A 21862-nucleotide genomic window follows, 5' to 3' on the forward strand; every position below is an offset into this window, starting at 1 on the left:
CAGATTACAGTGTCCATTAAAGATTTAAGGGCATGAGAGTAATCTCGCAGAGATTCCCCTTCTCGCTGGGTGCGCTGGAAGAACTGTAGCTGGGCAGCTACATACGACTGAGTACAGCTATAGTTCTCAACTAAAATGTCAAAAATCTTATCAGGAGTGTCTCTACTGGTAGATAGATAGATAGATAGATAGATAGATACTTTATTAATCCCCAAGGGGAAATTCAAGGTTCCAGCAGCTTAAGAACACCACACACACAGCATTCACTACAATGTACCAGGATGATACACAACAATCAACAAAACAACATTACTAAATCAATCTAAATCTAAATCAATCTAAATCAGCAGTAGCCAAGCGTATAATGTGCTGGGGATGCAGTCCTGTTTGAGGTGTGTGTCAGGATAATAATGCAATGGTGCAACAGTGCAAGGTTAAAATCTAGTGACCAACAGTAAATGTGTGCATATGTCAACATGTACAATAAAATGTAAGCACAGTAATTTAACAGTTCTAATATAAATATATGGGCAAATAATATAAAAACTAACCAGCAGTAGTATAAGAATTATGGCATCAGTGCAAGTCAGATACAATCATTGGTCAAAAATGACATATATGGACAATAAAAAAAATGTAAACATGGTAATATAACAGTTCTAGTATAAATATAAATATATGGGCAAATAAGATAAAACAGAATAAAGTGTACGCATGGTAATATAACAGTTCAAGTATAAATATATTGGCAAATAAGATAAAACAGAATAACAGTAGGCTAGTATAAGAGTAATAGCATTAGTGCAAGTAAACATAGTAGTATAAGAGTTCTAGCAGCAGTGCAGGGATAAGGTACAATACGGTACAATACACAATATGGGCAGATAAGTCCTGTGAATGTATTAGAAGGTGGCGGTGCAGATAGACTATGCAGAGAAGACCAACTCTCCTTTTCCCTTAAGTGAAGCATTGTAAAGTTGTATGGCCCTGGGTACAAATGACTTCCTGAGTCTGTCTGTTGCGCATGTCAGGGAGCGCAGTCTCCAGCTGATCAAGCTCTTCTGCTGTATGATAGTGGTGTGGAGTGGATGACAGTCATTGTCCAGGATGTTGAGTATCTTGTTCATAGTCCTTTTGTCTGATACTGAAGTGATACACTCCAGTTCAGCTCCCACAACAGAGCCAGCTTTCCTTACCAGCCTGTCTAGTCGCCCAGCATCCCTCTTCTTAGTGCTTCCTCCCCAGCATGCCACAGCATAGAAGAGGACGCTGGCAACAACAGACTGGTAAAACATCCTGAGGAGCTTGCTGCAGACATTGAAGGACCGCAGCCTCCTCAGGAAGTACAGCCTGCTCTGCCCCTTCTTGTAGATTGCTGCAGTGTTGGCTGACCAGTCCAGTTTATCGTCTAGATGTATTCCCAGGTACTTGTATGTGTTCACCACCTCCACATTGACCCCCTCGATGGTGACTGGCAGCAGGGCATGCTTAGACTTCCTGAAATCCACCACCATTTCCTTGGTCTTAGCAGTGTTGAGTTGTAGGTGGTTGAGTCTGCACCATTGCACAAAGTCCTCCACCAGGCTCCTGTATTCCTCCTCTTGCCCGTCCCTGATACAGCCCACAATTGCAGTGTCGTCCGAAAACTTCTGCATGTGGCATGACTCCGTGTTGTAACAGAAGTCAGAAGTGTACAGGGTGAACAGGACTGGAGAGAGCACTGTTCCCTGTGGAGCTCCGGTGCTGCTGATGACAGTGTCGGAGAGGCAGTCCTTCAAATGAAAACAGACCTCAGATTTAGCACTGCCATCAAGATGGTCCATCACAAACATCACTTGTGCTGCTCTTGACATAGGACGAATCTCCAGGCATCTACGTACTTCTTCAACCCACTGGTCAACAGTTAACAAGTCCACTGACAATTTACCAGTAAACCTTGGGCATTTACGCTCCCGAGGTGCATAAACGTAACAGACATTTGTAGTTTCATTTATTGGGTTCATATTTGATGGCACAGTAGATGGACCCGGCACTGGATCTGGCACTGGACCACTCGCAGGAGAACGTTCCTGTAATTGGTCTCTCAACTGTTCATTTGCTGCTTTTAGCTGCTGCAGCTGCTCCAAAAGAGCCTGTACGTCGTCCATAGGGGCGATGAAGGAGGTTTATTATCCGCGCGGGCAGCAGACAACTGTGTTTGCTGCACACCTGGCTTATCTTGGCTTATCTTCTAAAATCACTACTAAAAACATAAAATACAATAAACATCAAATACATTTCAACAAATTTAACAAAAAGCACTAAAAGAAAAACAACCTGTACCTCGAACCTCTGCTGTAGAGGTTTAAAACAACTGTGTGTAGAAAAACTTCTCAGGCTCTTCACCTACTCACACAACCATTGTTCACAGCCGCTGTCAGTGCAAATGAAGAGCACCGGCTGCTACTTCCTCTTTTATACCCTCCCTTGGGTCCCCTGGGGCCTAAAGCCTTCCCCCATTACATCAAGATTCTGCAAATCATTAGAGTTCCTCATAAGAGAAGGTACAACTGTTAGGTGTTGTGTTAAAATAAATGCCGTAGTGTTCTCTATTAAAAACAGCATAAGAAGGTGTTCTAGTTTTCTTGTTTCCTCTTATGTTATGGAAAAGTGTATAGGCAGCAGGAATTTGAGTCAGGTCTTGGTTTTTCTTGATGATGTCACTCTTTTCTCAGCTACACTTGAGAACCATGAGGAACGATCGCTGAAGGTCCTCCATAGGATGAAAGAATTTACTTTAAAGCTGTCGCCAGAGAAATGTCAGTTCTTCGGGACATCTGTCCAATATCTCGGCCGTGTTGTATCATCAGAAGGGGTCAAAACAGATCCAGCTGCCCTCACTACCCGGCCAAGACCAGCTAACATCAAGTAGCTTAAGTCTTTCCTTGGGTTCACTGGATATTACAGGAGGTTTGTAAAAGACTATTCCAAGCTTGCAACACCCCTTAATCACTTAAGCGCTGGTTGCCTCCCACTGAAGAGAAAATCCAGTCTGTCTGGCAGAAACCGCAAGGTTTCTACAAGTGCGGATCTCAAAAAGCCTTTTCATGAAAAATGGACCCCAACCTCTGAAGATACTTTTAAGACATTGATTCACAAGCTCACACAACAGCTCCTGTTCTTGGGTTTGCAGATCCAAAGAAACATTATACTGTGCACACCGATGCAAGCGCCCATGTTCTCAGTGCAGCCTTATAACAAGAACAGGAGAGCAAGTTAAGAGTCATTGCCTATGCCAGTAGGGGTCTCTCCAAGTCCGAGCAAAGGTACCCTGCACACAAGCTTGACTTCCTGTCTGTCAAGTGGACTGTCACCCAGAACGTTTTCCGCTATCTCTGTGGAGCAAAATTTACAGTGATGACAGACAATAATCCACTCACATACGTTTTAACATCTGCAAAGTTGGACGCAGTAGGGCATCGCTGGTTGGCCGTACTTTCCACTTTTCATTTTGATATTGAGTATAGCGCTGGGAAGAACAACCAAGATGCAGATGGGCTGTTGAGACGTCCGTATCTGCATGCCTGTGATATATCTGATCAGAGTTCTAATGATGAGGAAAATGGCATTGAAGGCTTTACTGCACAACTCTTGCGCCGCAACAAAGAGCCTGATTTTCCGACTGAGGCGGTAAAGGCAGTATGCAAGAGACATGAGTATTCTTCAACTCTTGAGGAGGAGGCAGCAGTACCATCGTCTGCACGAGTACAATGTTTGGCTATTGGAGCCTCTGCAATACCAGCAGATTCCTGTCAAACTGATGTAGCTGGGCCATGCCCCCTGCTGCAGATGTCTCTTTCCGATTGGCTACGTGAACAGAAATTAGATCTGGAGAGCTGAGAGAGTCTTGCAGAAAGCTACCAGTTAGCCATTGAGCACAGTCAAAAGAGTGCTTTGCGAATCAAACAAAGGTTTGACAACAAAGTGCGGGAATCCACCCTTGCCAAGGGAAATAGAGTTGTTTTGAGGACTGTTGCCATCAGGGGTAAGCACAAAATCGCTGATCGGTGGGGCCGAACCCTGTCCACTGTAATCAGACAGATTCAGGACTCTCCTGTTTTTGTTGTGGTGCCTGAAGGAACAGATGGGCCTGAAAGAGTGCTACACAGAGACCGGCTCTTGCCTTGTCGGTATCTCCCACCCACTGTGGAAGAGACAGCATCCAAAGCAACACGGTCTAAACCTGCAAACTCAACAGCAGTTGATTTAGCTGGGAATGATTGTTCAGAAACCGGCAATGATTAGAGCACTGCCATTCTCTGCCCTATAATAACCCTAATGTATTACCAAATGGACCCAAAGAAGACGACCAGATTGCCACCACAAAAAGACTGGCTGGAGTAAAAGTCCACAAAACGTCAGCTACCGGAGACACTTTGGGACAACTTGTTGAGACTCACCCTGTTGAATCAGTCTCAAAAGATTCTCCTTCACCTTATGATGTTTCCACTCAGGTCATTGAAGAAGTTAGGAACAGGAAGTTACTTGTTGGACTATTTAACCATATCCTACATTTATAGTGCACAAAAGTTACAAAATTGAACTCATCTCCTTCTGCAGTACCAGCTAATACCAGGTACGATCAGTTTGCATGACAGCAGGAGGCGCTGTGGCTTAGCTGGTCAAAGCGCCTGTCTAGTAAACAGGAGATCCTGGGTTCAAATCCCAGCAGTGCCTTCCTGTTACCTTTGGAAACCATCTTCTTCACAGTGTTGATTGCATTCTTAATCTTGGAGTTAGGAAATCTTTGAAAGTCTGTGTATGTGCTGAGTTATCCACCTCACGGTACTCTTGAAAGCTTCAAAAACTTCTTTTCACCTGATCCAAGAAGATTCGTCAGTTCTAGAACAAATGCTGGAGGGTCCCAGGCATTAAACCCCTACTGGAGCTTCTGAGGGTTGTTCACCCGATATTGATGTCTTGGGCATGTCTAAATTTTCATTATATCCTCTTCTTAGAAATGAAGGAGAGAAAGCATAACTCCCAATGCTTCCCGCCATCAGCACTCGTTAATGAAATGTAATGGCATTGGTAGGGAGGCAAGGCACTGCTGGGATTTGAACCCAGGATCTCCTGTTCATAAGCTAATCCAAAGCGCCTCCTGCTGGATGGGTGTGGCTACACAGGAAAGGACACCCTAGCAGCTCTACTCAACGTGCAGAAGAAAGAATTCAAAACTGAAAGTCTACAAAAACATTAAGATACATATATAGAATATCATGAGAAAAATTAGGGCAATAACAAGAATATTAAAGCAGCATATCAAAAGCAAGCCGTGGTACACGCGTCAAAGTAAAGGTCAACCCAGTAACAGATGGGAATAATGAAGTGAACTGAAGGACTGGAACCACTTTACTACATCTGAAGACTCGAGCTGAGCATTTAGGATCTGACTTTTAATCTGAGGGACTCTGTGTTCACACAGGGGAGACTCACCAATCCGGTCTTTAAGTCTGACGTCACTGGCCGTGTCTGGGCCTAAACTCCGCTGCAGGTCCATATATCAAACGATCACTGTGGCATTACTGAGAGTTGAAAAACTGTCTAAAGTCGTTCATCTGTAATAAAATGATCAGCGTTCTGCTCTACCAGGTGTAACAATTGAGTTTAACATCCAGGCATCCATGAAAACGGAATTTATGACATTTAACGGCGTTAGAAGTTAGCAGGAAGTTAGCTCGCTAGCTTCTATCTAAATACAATATAGCATGTCCTGACTGCAGGGGTTTAGAAACAAATTCAAACGTACAGCTCTGCTATCACTTCCAACATAAATGAAGACAGAAAACTAAACAGCAGTGACGTTTGTAGGGTTACTGAAGTTTGGCTAGCTGGTATATAATGATATATATAATGGTGATATAACACAGCTATGTTAGCACAATATAAACACGCTAACTTTTTTCCACTCGATAAAAGTTAACGTGAGTGTTCTCGATGGTTAGGGACAAATGCAATCGCATGGCAGGATGCTGTAAACGGACCAAACTTCACTCAGGAGAACAACTGAGATAATCCATCCACAATACGAGGTTAGTCATTCATATACTGCTGCATGGGCTGTGCTGTAGTTACATCGTAAGGTTTTAAAAACTGAGCTTAAATAAATGATTAGTGGTAATAAAAGCCGAGGGAGGTCAACAGTGATCACTGACTGTTTTTAGGAGCTTTTTGAGATTAAATAGAAGAAAGTACAAAACATTAAACATGATAACAACATGTTTAATGTTTTTAGGCCCAGAAGCAGGAGTTTTCACATCATCACTTAAAGACCGGATCACAAAAGGTTTCCTCTTCATGTATGCTGCTCTGCTTCCTGTTTCCTGTTTCCTACTTCTCTCTGACTCTAACAAGACCATCATCTCCTAAATCAACTCAGGGGCGTAATTTCCAGGGCGGTTAGGGGGGTTATGACACCCCCAATAATCAGACGCAACCAATATAGCCCCCTCAATAAAATTATTAATTATCTTGCATAAATAGGCTGTTGATTTTCTTTACTTATTTCAGGTATTACCAGCAAAATAGTTGCATGTTTAATCATCTGGGAATTTACCCAGATTTATTTATTTATCTAGACAGAGATCTTGACCCCCCCGAAATGTTCAGCACAAAGTTACGCCGATTAATCAACTGCATGTTTCATTCAGTCAAACCTCAAACCAGAAACTCATCAGATGGGAATTTGCTGACCGGAAAGATCAGCAGAGTTTTGTGCCGAGAGTCGCCCCCTGCTGGATGGCAGATAGAAGGCAGCTCTCACTTTTACACTGTTAGTATCTGCAGCCCAACAGCAGAACAACGGCCGTTTATCAATGCCCAAGTACGCGAGTACGTACTCGCGTTCTCGGTGAGTACGTACCCGCCGAGAACGCACGGGAGTACGTACCTGCCGAGAACGCGAGCACGGACTCGTGGGATGTTTCTCAATTCTCAAGTCCGCGAGCGGGGGGGGGACGATGTGCCAGGAGTCCGCTGTTGAGTTTTGGACGAAATGCATTCTGGGATATTTAGCTGTCCCAAGTCTACACCGATGCATGCTCGATAAAATGGGCGGATCGAGAACACATCCGGGACTTTTTCGCGTTCTCGGCGTGATGCGTACTTCGAATTGGAACAGTACTTGGTCTCCGACTGATGACGTTTCACGAGTACACGAGAACGCAAGTACGCACAAGTACGCATATTGATAAACGCCCAACATACATCTCCAAAATGAGTCGTGAAGGTACTTTTTTTATTAACAATTAAAAATGTGATTATGTTTTATACAGAATTTAAATTCCCAAATGAAGCACATCTTTGACTTTGATGAGCAGTGTTGGTCAAATTAGTGACTAATTACTGATTACTTCTCCAAAAAAGTAATTCTGTTACTTTTCTGATCACTTTTTTTCAAAGGTAATTAATTACTTAATTACTTACTTTTTAAAAACACGATACACAACCTGAATACGTAATACAGAAATAGACCTTTCAGCCCAATTCTAGTTTTTCTGCATAATCCATCATATAAAATTGAATCAAATGGAAAAAATCCCTTTAAAAAAAATTGTTTTATTAGTTTTAATCTTTTAAATTCATGCGCATTGCGTCAAGCAAAAATTTAATTATATGCAACAGTCTTTGACTTGAAGAAATGTGTTTAACATTTAAACCTATTTTTTGCATATTCCAGCATATCCCTTACATTACTCATTACTTGAAAAAAGTAATCGCATTACAGTAAAGCATTACTTGTAACTGCCCATCTCTGGGCATCTCTAGGCAGGAGCTGGAAGTCAGGTTTAGCTCAGCTGCTGCACAACTTCAGTCTTCTCTGCTCACAGTTCATTTTCAGCAGGTTAAAGTGTGTGAATGTGACGACACCAGAAGTCTGAGCAGCTGCAGAGCAGAAACAGCTCTGAGAGTGTGAACCTCTCTGCATCGCTAATGAGCGTGTGAGTATTGTTGCATTGTTGTGTAAAATTAGCAACTGAATAAAGGTTACGTACAGACACTCCGTTCCCAGGAATGCTTTCACACACTGTGTGTGTGTGTGTGTGTGTGTGTGTGTGTGTGTGTGTGTGTTTGTGTGTGTTTGTAATAATAATAATAATAATAAATTTTATTTATGAGCACCTTTCAAGTCACCCAAGGACACTTTACAATAGGATAAAACACTTAGTAAAACAATGGCAGAATAAGAACCATAAAACAAAAGCACAAGCTAAAATTAACACAGTGGATTCACAGTGAATATTTGTGTGTGTTGTTATAGCATTATTAGCAACAAAGCTGCTCTAGACTAAGTGTCACGTTAGTGGTTAGTTTTAGCTGACGGGGCTCAGCCCGTTGACGTTTCAGAAACAGCATCACATCTGTTACCTGTGTTTTTATAAATATAATTTCAAAATGGACTCATTCTGTAACCTCTGTGTGACCTCTGACCTCCTGAAGGTGATGGTGTTTCTGTCAGTAGTTTCTCTGTATATGTAGTCACCGCTCTTTCTTGTTTCAGCTGTGGTCCTGAGCTACAGCTCTATTGCCGTGGCGACAGAGAGCAGTCTGGTCGCTATGGGAGACGGGCCAGAAATAAGCTGTCATTAGATGAGTGTGTGTGTGAAGCATCATGATGTAATTGTTTTTCTCCTGGTTTTAGTTCCTGCTGTAGAGTCTCATCACAGAGAAGCCTGCTGGGAGGAGGAGGAGGAGGAGGAGGAGTGGCACACACCCAGCTTCCTCGTCTCTTTGGGGTTGTTTTTGTTATTGTGCATCTTTCTGGTTTATATCCCAGATTTCTCACTTTTGACTCACAGTGATGCGATCTGGTTAAAGGGGGCGTGTTAGATGGGTCATGTGATCAGGTTTCACGTCTGTGTTTCTTGCTTCTTGCCAGCGTTTGATCACAAATATAAAATTAGCGAGAAAATCATAATTACCTGCTCCCTTCATTTGCATATTTCAGTAATTGGTTTCTTCTTCCTGTGTGTGAGAGAGAGAGAAAGAACAGCAGATCTTTGGTTATTTCCTGTGGTCACCAGGATGTAAAACCTACACGAGTAGAATCAGCAGACCAACATGATGAAAAAAGGTTCAGAAATGATCGGGGTTTGGAAAGACTCGGACAAAAATGACCAGATTTGATAGATTAATTATGGAAAGTCAAAAAAAGCTGTGGGGAATCCGGGATATTTGGCCTTGGATGTGTGTATCCAACTCAAACTGCCAACACTGAGATGATGGGCTGCCACACCAACTGTCAGGGACACTCTCCAATTAACAACTAGAGATGAAAGATAAACTGGGGTACAGGACCACAGGTAACAAAGAGGACCTGATTATCACCCTATTGGCGAGGACAATCTGGAAATCCATCCTGCCTTAAAATGCCAGGAACTTGTTTACTCCATTCAGATATAGAAGACTCCGCCCACAGCAGAGGCAGAGCCAGCCCAACAACTCCACCTGAGACTGAAAGCCAGAGGACACTTTCTTACCTGTTTAGTCTGGTGGAATCACTCAGGTGATACCGGCCTCAGTACTCATGAACCCCACAGAGCTGAGCAGGCTGGCAGGTGCCAGATTTGAGCTAAACACCTCCAAAAGCCAGGCGTGTGTTGCATTCTGGGATGCAGCAGGTTACCTAGCTGGGTAGCTAGCAGCTAGCTGTAAGATGAATGTAAACTCTCCGTGTTATCCACTGGGCCAGAACGCAGCACCTTCTTCCTGTAACTACTTTTGTTGCTCCCGCCCTCACACACATCATCACATGAGCAAACTGAATGTTGTCACATGGTTTATGGCGACACATTTTGGTTCAGTTGCAGTTTTTTTCTATGTGAAAGAAATGAAACGACGAAAGGTTTCTCTCTGATATTTAACCTCTGTATGTCCGTCTATCCGATCTGTCCTCGTCCTGGTTCTTGTGATGCTGTTGTTTTTGTAGTTTGGCTGCTGGGTCAGAGTTGGCACACTTCGGTTGCTTCCTTTAGAAGTCTCCAGCGAATCATCTGCCTCCATCTCCTCCTCTGTCACACCCACCTTTTGCACGTCCTCCTTCCCTACATCCTTGAATCTTCTTTGAGCTCTTCCTCCATCCTGCAGCTGCAGAGTATCCTCTAGCCCTTCTCTGCACGGGCCCAAATCATCTCACCTGTCCACTCATTGTGGAAAAGTAACAGCTGTTTGACTGTAATTTGTCCCCCTTTCTCATAGCCTGAGAATGGACCACCATCTGGTACCTAAATTAAACTCTAACATTAACTCTAACACTGAGCTGACTTTGAAGGGTGTGAAAAAATGTGTCCTCATGTACAGGTGTCATTGCTCTGATGGTGTAAAACTGAAACAGGTTTGCTTTGCTTTGTTGTTGCTCCTTGGTTTCCTCTGATTAAAGACTTCACTTAAGCTACGTTCACACTGCAGGTCAAATTGCTCAAATCCGATTTTTTGATCAAATCCAATTTTCTTTGTCTGGTTGTTCACACTACAAATAAAATGTGAACGGTTCACGGCCCTCAGAGCGGCCCGTGTGCGCAAAAGAAGACGTCACACACAACACGCTCTGTTTACGATACGACCCATCAAATTTAGCTTGAATAGATTTGTCTCCCCATATGCTAAACAAGTCTAGGTTTTACAGTACCACATACGAAAGTGACCCAGGTCGGATTTGAAAATATCACGTTTGTGCTGTTCACACTGTCATACCATGATCGGATATGGGACGCATAGGGTCAAAGAAGTCGGATTATATGCGCTTTCGCCTGCGGTGTGAACGTAGCCTAACTCTCAGTGTGGTTTAGAGGAGCTGCCGTCTGCGCAGCCACACTTCAGCGAGAGCATCCTGACGGCCGTCCTCTGTGCAGAACAGGAGCTCCAGGATTACCTGTGACATCTGCAACGTTCAGCTCTCACAGAAACACCTCACCACAGCGGGCTGAAGCCACTTCATCTTTTCATCACATTCATTTTTATTCTTCTTCTCAAATGTTGACGTCACCACCCGTAGGCGCAGCGAGAGGAAGACGAGGATAAGCCAACAGCATCTGCACGTCAGAGACGAGACAAACAGCAGTGAAACGGAGAAGTGCTGCAGCTGTGACACACACACACACACACACACACACACACTGTGCTGAGTAAATGAGGTGGAAGCCTGAAGAATGTTGATTGGTTTCTAAATTTACTCCTTGTGGTTGTTGATTTGACAGAAACTGGAAACTTTGTCCTCAGACTCTCAGACCAGTTCAGGACCAGTACCAGAGTTCCTCCCTCACTGGAGATCACCAAGACCTGTTCAAAGCTCATTCCCAAGGCACAGCAGTGTGTTACAGATATGGCCACGATGGCCACTTTTCTCTAACAGTGCTGTGGAGGAAGTTTGCTCCGCCCTTCTTCATGGGACTGTTTGGATTCAGACACATTGGAGGGTTTTCCAGCACGAACACCTGTTTGAGGTCACGCTGAAGCACCTCAGCGATTTAAGAACAGACTTTGACTCGACGCTCCAAAACCTTCATTTAGTCTTCCTGAGCCAATCAGAGGTGGACTTGCTGCTGTGTTTGGATCATTGTCCTGCTGCCTGAGTGCTCTTGAGCTTCAGGACTCGAAGGGATGGGCGGACATCCTCCTTCAGGATGTCAGCAGTGGTTTTTTCCTCGGACTCTCCCACAGAGGCGATTTTTGCCCCACCTCTTTCTCATTGTTGACTCATGACCTCTGACCTTAACTGAGCCGAGTGAGGCCTGCAGGGCTTTGGATGCTGTTCCGGGTTCTTCTGTGGCCTCCTGGATGAGTTGCACTCTTCCAGGATTTCTCCATGTGTGGATAATGACTCTCACCATCATCTGACAGATTTCCCAGCTGCTGTTACAGAGTGGAAAGGAGCTACCAATCTTAAAATGATGTTTTTAAAGTCATGTTTTAATCCAGAGTTGTTTGAAATCTGATTCAAGTCCCCAGACTTCTGCACCAGCAGGTGGCGCTGAGCACACCTTGTCTAATCATGATTTAAAAGTAGCTTGAGTTTCTTCTTCTGTGGTCTTCCTCTGACATCAGCGCTGCATCAGAGCAAACACAGAGGAGAGGAGGCCTTCAGCAGACACAGAATATCAATATCACAGATCAATATGCCTGACTGATGACTCCAGCGCAGCTGGATGTTACTGCAGCAGGGCGGCTCACCTGTTGACCCAGAGGGATGCTGTCCCTTTAAGAGATCCAGGAAGTGCATGGGTGCAGGGGGAGGAGGTGTGTGGAGGCAGAGGGAGGTGGTGCTTTTGAGGAAACAGGTGTGTGTGCTGACAGGGATGATGTCATTCTCTGGCTGAGTCACCTGGGAGACGGCTGCTGAGCGTGGAGGAAGATAAAGGAGGAGGTGAAGAGCTGCGACCATCGCTCCTGTTTGTCTCCCTGAGGAGGTGTCAGTTTGAGGAAGGAGACCCAGCCGAGAAGCAGGAGGAGGAGGAGGAGAGCATCTGAATGCTGCTGTGTTAAGGTGAGAGACTGAATGAAACAACCTGATCACACCAAACTCCATTCAAATTTCACCTGATTTTACTTTAAACCTTCACTGTTGAACTCCAGCTTAGTCCTGAGCTCCTTTGGTGTTTTGCATGCTTCAGCTCACTATCTGCTAACACATCTGTTCCCCTCACGCCGCCTCACCACCGCAAAAACTCTGAATAGGGTTTACAGCCAAACTACAGCCAGGTTTATGTAGCTGTAGTTCTTCAGTTTACAGCATGACAGACAGACGGCCATCAGGTGTAATCAGAGTGTCATGTGGAGAAGAGCACGCCTGGGATCCTTTAGAAATGGTGTAATTACACAGTTTGTTCAGCGTAGTGGCACCAAGCTCGTTATTCACAATCCTCTCAGCACTGAGAGGAGCAGCAGAGAAGTGCCTCCAAAAGGAGTTAGACTAGTTTGTGTTGCTGAAAATGTAATAATCAGCTGCACATTTTTTAAACTGAATGGAGCCTTTACGGTAATCCATCTGTCACAAAGGATCATCTCACTGCATTGTTAGGGTCTCAAAGACATTTCAGCTCTTCATAAGGCTCAGTCTTAACAGCTCACATGACAGGGTTGAGCAGTGATTCCCGGGACCATCCCCAAGCTGAGAACCCTACCACAGGTTAAATACCCGTTCCTTTTATGAATTTGCAGGAGTTCATGTGTCCCCCATCACTCTAGCATTATATTGCATCACTGTTTTAACCACTTTGAAACGTGAGACGACTTTATGGATAACCAAATCACTTCAGGGGTCTTTCCTTCCCTGAGGAGCTAGCCTGATGATGATTGGTTGGTAAGAACAAATTCTCTAGCAGCAAATTCTGAATACATGTCGGGTCCAAGTGCATCATTTCTAAGAATCGCACTGCTTTAATCATGCAGTTCATATTAACGGCATGCTCCTGGCCTTCAAATTTCTGCAACTTTTCTTCGGTTCGGTCGTCACTTTGGCTTCAGCTTCCTGCTGCAGGTCGGCTCACCGCTGTCTAACTGTGAGAGATCACTGTTACAGGTGTCAGTGTGTGGCAGAAACACCTGAGAGCAAACTGATGACTAACAGTCTGTCAACACAAAGCACTCGATGACGCACAGTTGCCCCTAGCTGTGTCACCATCGTATGATTGTGAGAGTAAACAGTAGCGATGCAGAGCAGTGGAACGGTGAGGCCGAGGTCATACAGGAAGTAGTCATAGTGAAATGAAAACAAGGTGATAGCAGCGTGGTGTCACATGACAGGCAGGTTAATGTTTAGCAGGTTTGACTGGTGCTGTTTTTATGTGAAACTTTATTGACTCGCCTGTGTGTGTCGTGCAATAATGGTCCAAACTGCAGTTTACTTTCCTGCTCATGGATTATTGTTCTTCTACAGCTTCAGCGAGTATAGTTTTAACCCTTCACCACTTTCTAATAAAGTCAGAAAGTCATTTAAAAATAATCAAATTGAAATAAAAGGATAATAAAAAGTGCAGTAAAGATGGCAGTGAATACATGGGTATAGTTTTCCAGGTGAGGTGAAAGCTTCCAAAGTTGGAAACTTATCCTGGAAACTCCCGTGTGTTTCCGATACGAGGGTGGCGACACCTGAGGGAGCTGTAGCCATCACTCCTCATGGGATGATGTCTGCTAACAGGATGCAGGCGTGTTTTTCTTAGGAAAGTTCCTGAGTGAGTGACGTGATCCTGTAGCATCTGCAGCTGTTTGAACTCCCCAAATTCTAAGGAAAGGCGCTTCAGTGCTTCCTTTATTACCTTCTTTAGCAGAGGAAGTTTGACCGACATCATCTAAAAGTTTATCAGCAGTGTGTTTGCTGCTTCATGCCATAATCTGCTGAAGTGTGTTCAACACTCAGCGACAGGCTGTTTAACCCACGGCTGAACTCTGAACATCAAACTGCTGGAAGAACATCTGCTTTTATTCCAGATGTTGCCTCTCGAAATTCACATCATAAGCTTTATTAACAGGACCAACGTTCCTTTAAGGTCAGCTCGTGTTCAGTTTCAGTCATGTCTGTTGTTGTATTGCAGCATTTATGAATGTCATGAAAGCATTTTCAGATCAGCTAAGAGAAGGAAACAAATACGGACTCTCACCTCCAAACTCCTTCCTCTCCTTCTCTCTCACTGCCTTCTAACATGCCTTCCCCCTCTCCTCTTCTTCATCTTTATCCAGTTCTAAATCTGTTCTTTGCACAGAGAAACCTTTCCAGCCATGTGACCGTCTCTTCGGGCCACTTTAGCTCACCTTTCCTGTGATACCATTAATTGGATTGAAGTGTTGTAAGGGTTCGTTGTATATTCTAACTGATGATTCCTACCTGGTAGGAATGTCTCAGGCTACGTCCACACGTACACGGGTATTTTTGAAAACTGAGATTTTCCGTTTTCGTTTTAAAAAGTAATCCCGTCCACACGTAAACGCAGAAATGAAGGAAAACGCTGCTAGGAACATGCCAAAGCAGCAGGTGGCCATATATTCCTAACCGTGTAGAAATGTTGGCCAATCAGAAGTCTAGAAGCCTCGGTATGAAATAGTAAACAAAGATGGGGCATAGAAGCAGAACCGAGTCGTATGTGTGGAGGGACAGTAACTGTGTGTGTATATGTAAGCATTTAAACACTGCAGAGAGTACAATTAACAGTATTGTAGAAATTCATTTCACCGAAACAATAACGTGGCGCACAGTGTGACGTCAAAACAGGCGCACACCTTTGACGCTGCGTTTTCTCCGTTTTTCTCGTCCACACGTAAATGCAAAAACGGAGTTTTCGAAAATTTCCACCCTGGCAGGCGTTTTTAGAAATCTCTGTTTTCAGTGACCGAAAACGCCGTTTACGTGTGGACGAAAGGTGCAAACACACAGAAAAATCTGCGTTTTCAAAAATACCCGGGTACGTGTGGACGTAGCCTTAATAGTCAAAAGCTTAGCTGTTATTGTAGGAGAGAGTTTTGCTGGGGCTTAGCTGGTTAAAACACCTGCTAGGGTTCAAATCCCAGCAGTGCCTTTGCACTGATGTCTAACCTCTCCTCTTCTTACAAATGAAACAGGAAAAACCTGAACCACAGCACCTTCAGCAATCTTTAACATAAGGTACCAGGAATTGCAAGGCACTGCTGGGATTTGAACCCAGGATCTCCTGTTTACTAGATAAGTGCTTTGACTAGTTAAGCCACAGATCCTGCTGTGGTTGGCTTTCAGACATGTTCCATCATCGTGCAGCACCTGGGTGAAGCTGGAGGTTTCCATAAATTCTGTGAAAAGTTCCAGCAGTGGTTCAGACTGTGATTCAATGCTGGCCCTGATAGCCGCCGACAGAACCTCCACCCACCTTCAGAAGGAGCCGCTGTGGCTTAGCTGGTCAACAGGAGCTCTGGGTTCAAGTCCCAGCAGTGCCTTTGGGCTCTCCATTTGAAACCATCTACATCAGAGTGTTGATGCACTCTGCATTAATCATGCAGTCTGTGTATGTCCTCAGTTATCCACCTCATGGCACTCTTGAGAACTTTAAAAACCTTTTTTCATGTCATCCAAGCAACTGCTTCAGTTCTAGAACAAACGCTGGAGGGTCCCAGGCATTAAACCCCTACTGGAGCTTCTGAGGGTTGTTCACCCGATATTGATGTCTTGGGCATGTCTAAATTTTCATTATATCCTCTTCTTAGAAATGAAGGAGAGAAAGCATAACTCCCAATGCTTCCCGCCATCAGCACTCGTTAATGAAATGTAATGGCATTGGTAGGGAGGCAAGGCACTGCTGGGATTTGAACCCAGGCTCTCCTGTTTACGAGACAGGTGCTTTGGCCAGCTAAGCCACAGCACCACGTTAGTCCCACACTGTAATGGCCCTGACTGCAACATATTAAAAAAGCACATGCAATAAGAAACAAATTCTGCAAAAGCATATAAAACAACAGAAATGTTTCTGGGGACACAATAATGTGACGGACCAGCTGCAGTAGTGACAGAAGCCCTTTCTCAATTCTCAAGTACGCACGAGTACGCATATTGAGACAGGCCCAGAAACCATAACACGCTGAGGCTCGCACTGAGACACACTTAAAGGAAACAGAGGGTTCATCAGTGCTGTGAGGGAGGAAAGGATGCAGTAATGTGTGTTATCATAATTTATATACTGTTCACTGTTAGCTGTTCACTGTTAGCTGTTCACTGTTAGCTGTTCCGTCACTGTTCTGCCTCCCCAAAAACACTTCCTTTGTTTCTGTTTTGTTTCCTGACTTTTTAAAACTTCTGTGGGCTTATTTTCTATTTGCATTGTGTTTTGTGTGTTTTTGCAGTGTTTCTCTGTTTGCATGTGTTTTGTTAGGCTGCAGTGTGTTTGACCTCTCAGGGCCACCGTACCAACCCCAGCTACTCTGCAGAAGTTTGTTAGGAAAGAGCAGTCCTGACTTCTCCTGGAGAGACAGGTGTTGGAGTGACTGTGATTGTTGAAGCTGTTTCGTGCCCCAGTAAACACAAGCAGCCGCAGTGTGTGTGTGTGTGTGTGTGTGTGTAGACTCTTTATGCTGGAATCTTTCTCACTTCAGCGAGCGCTTTGTTCATCATCTCAGACTCAGGGAGGGATGGTTGCTGTCAGATTGCAGTGTGTGAGGCGATGGAAGTGACTCACAGTGTTTGAAAACACGTTGGATGGCGCCCGCGGTCCAACAGTAGCACGCCGGCATGAGGAAACCACAGGAAATGAACAAACTGGCATGTTTGTGAACTGGAGAACGTCACATTAGATGTTTCCTTCTGCACACAGTGGAGATTTTTGCAGCACTGATACATGAAAAAATGAGTTTATATTCTGGTGAGTGGTGTTTGCATAAATATTAAACTCTGAAATGAGTGAACAGGTGGCTGAACTCACAACTGCTTCTTCCCAAAAAGCTGGGACACTGTAAAAGGTAAAAAGCAGAATGTAAATAGTACTTCCTGTGTCCTCCCGTGAAGCAGGAAAATTTCTGTAGATGCCGAAGCAGTTTGTGTAGAAGGCATTGCTTCAGGGTCATTCGAGAAAAAGCCAAGTGAAGGTAAAAACACCCAAACTGCATTGTTTACTGCACCCCTAACCCTTTAAAAACTAGAGTAAAACAAAATACAGGTGAAAGTATCTACAGGGATCAAACAGTTTGTGTATCAGGCTGTAAACATGTTTATTTCTGCTGAAAAGCTTTAACATGGGAGTCTATGAGCACTGGCTCACTGCTGCCTCTGCTGGATGCTAGAGGAACTGCAGCTTTTCCAGCCCTGTAGGCACACACTTCAGGCTGTTAAACCAATGAAACTTTACAGCCCTGTCCCATGTTGGATCCCATCGTGTGCGCTCTGTTTTCAGATTTCCAGCCTTTGTTCTCATCTTTTCTTTGACGTTGTTGCTGAAGCTTTCAGGCTCAAACAGATATAGTATAAATCTGTGCCAGCTTTCTCTGATGAACACGCTGTGTGTAAATGAGCTGAAACCTGGTTACTGACACTTGTTACCCCCTATAGCAGGACAGTGAAACACAGGAACGAGAAGATAACTTTAGACTGATGTGGCAGCCCTCGGAGGACACTGTGGCTTTTTTTGGCGTGGATAAACACAGCTGGTGGCGATAAGCGTCACTCAGCAGTGGAACATCTCAGCAGGAGCTTCAGAAACAGGCTGGACAGTTTCCACTGGTGGAAATATCCCGTCAGTACAGTTAGACTCAGATCTGAGATCAGCCTGGCTGTTCCCCCTCGCTGTGATTTAAACTGTGAGACCTGCAGGTCTGAGTCCTGAGCTCACAGTCTTCATGCTTTGCACCTCTGAAGTAAAACATCGGCTGACACAGCCCGCCTCCTAATCTGATTTATTCGGTTTATATTAAGGTCATTTGTCAGAAAGCCTGGTTCAGAAAAATGTCAGTGATTAAGTACCGGGGTGCATTTTGGGCACACTTGCTGCCGAATGCAGCGATCTGATTGGTGAGAGCTGTGAATTAGTCCTGTGAACGGCTGCGTTAGAAGATTCACAGATTTTACGTGTTCACGGTTTAAAGGCTCAGCTCTCACATTTGACAGTAAAAACGTGGCGTCTGTCCACTTTAACCACACACTCCCTCTAACCACTGTTGTCTGTGTGCTGTGACCTTTGACCTCTCTACCGCTCTCTCTGACCCCCCTCTGGGTGGAAAACCACCCTCCTGCCAACTTGAGTCAGTCAGCCGTGAATCGGCTCAGAGATCGCCCCCTGCTGGCCATCAAAAAGACTGCAGCTTTAAGGTGCTTCCACTTTCCCGAGAGTCTCTTTAATACTTTAAGGAATAGAAACTGCAGAAGAAAGAAAGAGAGGCAGCAGAGAGTCTTTCGGCATGTTCACATTGACATCGTCTGCTTTTAATTAAAAAGTCAGAAGCAAACAAACGAGCAAGTGAGCGTGAAGCGTCTGCTGCTGCGCTCCGGTTCAGCCCAGTTTAATGAGAGCCAGGCGGATTCCTCCCAGCAGAGGAATGTTTGAGGCTGCGCTGCGGTTCAGACGTGTTCTCCACCCAAACATGAGCCGAGCCGCTCCTGTTATTTCATTAAAGAGCGTGGAATTACTGCTCGGCCCTCCTCCTGTTTTTACCGTGGCTGCAGTGGATCCTCTGAAAGGAGAAACAAGTCTTTACGTTCTGATATTAAATGACTCTTTGATGACTGTGTTCTGTGAGCACCGTTTCTCTGGGCCGGTGTTTCCTCGGGTTCATCGAGTGCTGCTGCTGTTGTTTCTGGACTGCAGCTGTTTCCACTCATAAAGTCACTCAGTTTCAATTTTCTCTGTGACATAAAAACCATAAATTAATTTTGTTTTGCTGCGGTTTTATTTGTTTCCATGTAAGCAGCTGTATGAAGTCTGGAAGTGACCCTTTCGGTCTAAAAGTCAGGCTGAAAATGTAACAAACTGTGGCAAATCCAGTTTTAATCTATTCGCTGATGTATTTCTGTGTTATCATATTTAGCAAAAAATCTAAATCTGTTGAGATGTACAGGCATGTCAGACTCATTTTACACCGTGGGCGACGCACATCCAAGTCAAAAACAGGATTTTTCTCTCATTTACTTGACTTATTTTTCTGCTCCTTCGTTGCTTTGGTCATGAAGTGTGAATAGCCATGGTGGAGCTCTCAGTTACAAGCCCAAAATCTCTGTCATGCTTCATATTCTCCAAAACTGCCCGGTGGGCCACATAGGGGTCTGTGCAGGACCAGTTCTGGCCCCCGGGCCTTATGTTTGACACCACTGAATATCTATGATGCTGGATTGTTATAGACAAAGCTACAGCAGTATATGTATCATTAAAATCATCTCCAGCTGCAGTGTGGTAATAACCCTCTGGTTTTTCACCACCAGGGGGCAGCATTTTAATGTGTTTTCTGGGGCTTTCTTTTTTCCCTGTTTCTATACATTCATTAGAAAATGGAAAGTTTTGGGTGGGGTGGTGTGTGTGTGTGTGTGTGGGGGGGGGGGTTGCTATGGCTGTGCCCCAGGCCCCACATTTTCTTCAACTGTCCATGTCAGTGTGTGTGTGCCAACTCGAGGAACAGATATCTGAAAGGACTTTTACTGAGTAAAACCATGAATGATGGTTTAAACGTGTGCATCATGAGCCCTGTGCAGCTCCTGCAGTCAGAGCTGAGCCCGACGTGTCCTCCTGTGCTCCGAATGTGATCAATAACCTCATCAATACAGCCTCACACACACACACACACACACACACACACACACACACACACACACACACACACGCACGCACATGGTCTGCTGATGACTGTGCAGCACTGCTGCGTGCTGCACAGTCAGCTTGCAGGTCTTTATTTTCACCATCACACTCCCAGATTTGTCTCTTGTTTTCAGATACAACTGTGCTGATAAGCTCATGACTTTATTTAAATGCGATCATACTGCATCTCACAGTAAATCCATGTGTTTACTTTAAATATACCCTAAAGGGTCCAGTGTTAGGACACATTTAGCACAAAAACATTCATCATTTTTTAAAAACACAACAAATGTCCCTTAGCAGCTCTTACATGATGGATTAAAGAAACAGGCGGTACCAGAAATTTACTGTAAAAGCATACTTTCACAACAAACGTCATTATAAAAGCTGCTCGTGTGTTACTTAGTGAGAGTGAGTGAGAAAAAATGTTAGATATGCAAACTCGAGGACATTTGGGGGGCGAAACAATAACTATAAAGCATCAGCGCTGTAGTCCCAAAAGCTGCAGTTCATCTAGTGTCCAGCAGAGGCTCCAGCGTGAGTCAGCCCCCATAGACTCCCATGTTAAAACTTTGAGAAATAAACATGTTTACAGCCTGATACACAAACAATAATTTCCACCTTAATTACAGCTATATTAAAGTTTTGTTACGCAATAAGAGGAAGTCAAAGAGGAATGTACAGAAGGAGAGTACCTCTATATGCAGCTGACACAGTTTTACATGGTGGAGAACAGAGACTAACAGTTTATCAGGGGTTCGTTTCAGGAGGCAGAGACAAATGATTATTGGGGGCGTGGCCTCTGTGACTGACAGTTGGATGGTGACACAGACAGCTGTAGCTGCTAGCTTCGTGTTTGTGCTGCTGGAGCCTTTTTAATGACATCATGTGACCAATAACATGGCTGCTGTGAGGTCACTGTACTAACAGTGTCTGTAACTCCACCCTCTTGTTCTAATAGGTCTCTTCTGTCTTGGCAGCAAAAATGTCCATCATTTATATACAGGTAATGCTGGCTCAGCGGCTGAGCGTGCACACTTTATGACGTGTTTTATTGCAGGTGTAACACACATGAGCGTGACCTACCGGAGCTTAGTTCCGGTGTTTTTCCCGGTTTAGTAAAGGACCTTTACTTGACTTTTACTTGAATCACCCTGAGGAGCAGCAGCAGTCCTCGGAAGCCTCCGTCTCCTACGCACGCACGCGCTCACGTGCTCACACACCATGCACCGGCGCACGCGCTGGTGCTCGCGCCCCGTCCTGCAGGTAGTAACCCCTCCCCCTCCGTCCTGCCGCTTCAAACACAATAACCTCCGCCGCCGCTGCTCCTTCCCCGGACACGCCGGCCGCCTTCCCCCGGGCTCTGCCTCGCTGCTCCGGCCACAGGTGAGCTCCTTTCACGCTTCCGTGTTTCCGCTTTCTCGCCTGCGCGTTCGGCTCGAGCCTCCAAACGCAGCAGCGTCATCGGGCTGTCGGTACCGGGCACAACCGGGACCCGCTGGCGCTGCCGGGCTCCCCGTCTGGCCGGAGTCCGTGCTTCCGTGCTGCCAGCTGGAGGCTGTGCCCGGGTCAGCCCGGCCCGAGGAAGCCGCTTC

The 21862-nt window shown here is 44.9% G+C and overlaps 1 protein-coding gene and 2 non-coding genes across 3 annotated transcripts in view; 2 read left to right on the forward strand and 1 right to left on the reverse strand.

The window, feature by feature from the left end:
* The first annotated feature begins 4642 nt into the window (after positions 1-4642).
* trnat-agu (transfer RNA threonine (anticodon AGU)) lies at positions 4643-4716 on the forward strand. The gene has a single exon. It is a non-coding gene; the product is annotated as a tRNA-Thr (tRNA).
* An 11571-nt stretch (positions 4717-16287) lies between these two features.
* On the reverse strand, positions 16288-16361 carry trnat-cgu (transfer RNA threonine (anticodon CGU)). Its single transcript has one exon. It is a non-coding gene; the product is annotated as a tRNA-Thr (tRNA).
* Positions 16362-20480: 4119 nt separating this feature from the next.
* LOC109194525 (inactive ubiquitin carboxyl-terminal hydrolase 54) overlaps positions 20481-21862 on the forward strand; it is a 31205-nt gene continuing 29823 nt past the window's right edge. The window contains exon 1 of the mRNA XM_019366659.2: positions 20481-21653. The gene's annotated coding sequence lies outside the window, so the exon portion shown is untranslated. The remainder of the gene's footprint in view (positions 21654-21862) is intronic.

The sequence above is a fragment of the Oreochromis niloticus genome, linkage group LG13 (genome assembly GCF_001858045.2).
Source record: "Oreochromis niloticus isolate F11D_XX linkage group LG13, O_niloticus_UMD_NMBU, whole genome shotgun sequence".
Taxonomy (NCBI): domain Eukaryota; kingdom Metazoa; phylum Chordata; class Actinopteri; order Cichliformes; family Cichlidae; genus Oreochromis; species Oreochromis niloticus.